A 3,552-nucleotide genomic window follows, 5' to 3' on the forward strand; every position below is an offset into this window, starting at 1 on the left:
GACAGCACTCAGTGGACAAAAGCCAAGACTAGAGGGGCAAGGTCTTTTCCCACTAGCTGGAGGGGCCAGGAGGCTCCTGCAGATAGATTCTCAGTCAAGCTCTAGCTCATCACTACCGTATTTCCCTGAAAATAAGACCTAACCGGAAAATAAGCCCTAGCATGATTTTTTAGGATGCTCGGAATATAAGCCCTACCCCAAAAATAAGCCCCAGTTAAGATTGTCAGCCAGACAGACGCATTTGGTACGTCCATTGCAACACATGACGGACGTATTGAATTATAAAATAATACTACTACTTTTCTGTGGGTGGACGCCGCCGAGGAAGCATCGTTAAAGTCTCCCCTTTCGCGGTCGTCATGTGTAAGTCAGCGTCTCCCAAAGAGCCTGAACAGCTGCGGAAGCTCTTCCGCGGAGGTTTGAGCTTTGAAACAACCGATGAGAGTCTGAGGAGCCATTTTGAGCAGTGGGGAACGCTCAGACTGTGTGAGAGACCCAAACACTAAGCGCCCAGAGGCTTTGGGCTTGTCACCTATGCCACTGTGGAGGAGGTGGGTGCAGCCATGAAGGCAAGGCCACACAACATGGAGGGAAGAGGTGTGGAACCAAAGAGGGCTGCTCAAGAGAAGATTCTCAAAGACCTGGTGCCCACTTAACTGTGGAAAAGATTTTTGTCGGTGGTATTAAAGGAGACACTGAAGGACATCACCTAAGAGATTATTTTGAACAGTGTGGGAAAATTGAAGTGATGGAAATCATGACTGACCGAGGCAGTGGCAAACAGAGAGGCTTTGCTTTTGTAACCTTTGATGACCGTGACTCTGTAGACAAGATTGTCATTCAGAAATACCATGCTGTGAATGGCCACAACTGTGACGTAAGGAAAGCCCTATCTAAGCAAGAGATGGCTAGTGCTTCATCCAGTCAAAGAGGTCGAAGTGGTTCTGGAAACTTCGGTGGTGGTTGAGGAGGTGGCTTTGGTGGGAATGACAACTGTGGTCGTGGAGGAAACTTCAGTGGTCGAGGTGGCTTTGGAGGCCGTCGTGGTGGAGGAGGATAGGTGGCAGTGGGGACGGCAATAATGGATTTGGTAATGATGGTGGTTATGGAGGAGGCGGCCCTGGTTCCTCTGGAGGAAGCAGAGGCTATGGAAGTGGTGGAAGGGTTATGGAAACCAGGGCAGTGGCTCTGGCGGGAGTGGCAGCTATGACAGTTAAAACGACGGAGGAGACGGAGGCGGCTTTGGCGGTGGTAGTGGAAGCAACTTTGGAGGTGGTGGAAGCTACAACGATTTTGGCAATTACAACAATCAATCTTCAAATTTTGGACCCATGAAAGGAGGGAACTTTGGAGGCAGAAGCTCTGGCCCCTATGGTGGTGGAGGTCAATACTTGGCCAAACCACGAAACCAAGGTGGCTATGGTGGTTCCAGCAGCAGCAGCAGTAGCTATGGCAGTGGCAGAAGGTTTTAATTCCTGCCAGGACACAAAGCTCAGCAGGAGAGGAGAGCCAGAGAAGTGACAGGGAAGCTACAGGTTACAACAGATTTGTGAACTCAGTCAAGCACAGTGGTGGCAGGGCCTCGCTGCTACAAAGAAGACACGTTTTAGACAATACTCCTGTGTATGGGCAAAAAACTCGAGGACTGTATTTGTGACTAATTGTATAACAGGTGATTTTAGTTTCTGTTCTGTGGAAAATGTAAAGCATTCCAACAAAGGGTTTTAATGTAGATTTTTTTTTTGCACCCATTCTGTTGATTGCTAAATGTAATAGTCTGATCATGACGCTGAATAAATATGTGTTTAAAAAAATAATAATACATAATTAAATATAAATAATATTATTGACATTAATACTTAAATGATAATATAAATTATAATTATTTATAAATACCCAAGTGGGCACCTTTGGACGAGAGGTAAACGCCTATGTAAACAGATGAACTCGAGACTTATTGCCAAATGACCAATCAGAGTACAGACACAACGCACGAATAACGTGCACACTTGATAACGAATGGACGTGGTTGCGTCTAATGTGAATCTTCATAATTCAATACGCCGTGTGTTGTAACGGACGTACTTAATGCACTCGTGTGAAATAAAGAACCATGTTCTGAATTTTGGTGCCTGCAGTTTTTCATCGCTTTTGTGTGGACCGTCATTCTTAACTGTCATCACTTTTGTTGCCACTCGTCTCATAAGTCTTCAATTAACACTTGATTTAATGGTAGATTTAAAGGGAATAATATTTTGACCCCCAGACAAGATGAGTGCAAAAAGAAAGAGCTATTCTGTCGAATACAAGTAAGGAATCGTGGAGGACTCTCGGGGCAAGACTCTATGGCTTTCTGCAAAGAGAAGAAGTTGGATCTCTGAATGGTCCGAAAATGGCGAGCAGAGCACAATAAGCTCAGTCAACAGGTGGACGAAGGAAATGCTAAGAAGCGCAAGTGTGGATCAGGTCGGCAACCATTATTTCCTGAGCTGGAAGACATCACCTGTGAATGGATTGCTGACAGGAGAGCAAAGACTTTGGTTGTGCGCAGGGTTGATATTCAAGCATTTGCCCTCACAATGGCACCACAGAAATATCCCCAGAAGAATTCAAAGCATCACGATACTGGCTGGATGGCTTCCTTCAGTGATATGAACTGTCTCTAAGAAAATGGACAACACTGTTCAAGCTGGAAGATATTGAAGTTATTAAACGTGCACTTGCATTCAAGTCCTGACTTTTCTAAATACCAACTCTCTCACATGATTGCTGTGGATGAAACTGCAGTGTTTATGGACCAAGGATCTCAAACGACAGTTGATCAGAGGGGTGCCTCGTCAATCTACATTCCCTCCACTGGTTACTGGCGTGCATGTGTTACCTGTATTTTGGCAATTCCTCTGGATAGAAAGAAAGCCCCACCTCTAATCATCACTAAGGGCTAGAAAGATAAGGTTGAATATGTTTCAGGCATTTATGTTCTTGAAACCGAAAAAGCCTGGTGCACACAAACAGTTATAAGGAAGTGGGTCGATTTAATGCTCCCACTTGTTTTGTGAGGTGGCCAAAGAGGTCTGCTAGTCTGGGATTCAGCCAGAACTCACCGCGCTAAAGACATGAAGAACTTCCTTGCAGAGAGAAGAGTAGATCAAATAATGATTCCTGCAGGAATGACTGCCTATCTGCAGACTCTTGATATTGCAATAAACAAGCCATTCAGGGACCATTTGCGCATGGAAATCAATGACTACATTGAAAATAGATGGAGAGAAATCAGTGTGGAAACTTTGTGAAGCCTCACCTGCAAGAGGTCGTGACTTGGGTGAAGAATTCATGGGATAAAATCACTGACAGCTGTGTTGCCAATGCACTACATGGACAAGACGTGCTCATTTAAGGAGAGCTCTATTGCTGGACATAAGATATTGGGGCCAATGGTTCTACAGGAAATGGAGTCGCAAGAAATTCAAGCTGGAATTCAGGGTTTTGAGAGCTATGACGATATTCCAAAAGATGACATGACTGTATTTGAATAAATGTAGATTGTTGTAC

General features: G+C 44.7%; 1 pseudogene; it reads left to right on the forward strand.

The window, feature by feature from the left end:
- The first annotated feature begins 240 nt into the window (after nt 1-240).
- LOC109460244 (heterogeneous nuclear ribonucleoprotein A1 pseudogene) lies at nt 241-1,623 on the forward strand (annotated as a pseudogene).
- Nucleotides 1,624-3,552: the final 1,929 nt, after the last annotated feature.

This window comes from Rhinolophus sinicus, chromosome 12, assembly GCF_057876585.1.
Source record: "Rhinolophus sinicus isolate RSI-liver-muscle chromosome 12, RSI-T2T, whole genome shotgun sequence".
Classification (NCBI taxonomy): Eukaryota; Metazoa; Chordata; class Mammalia; order Chiroptera; family Rhinolophidae; genus Rhinolophus; species Rhinolophus sinicus.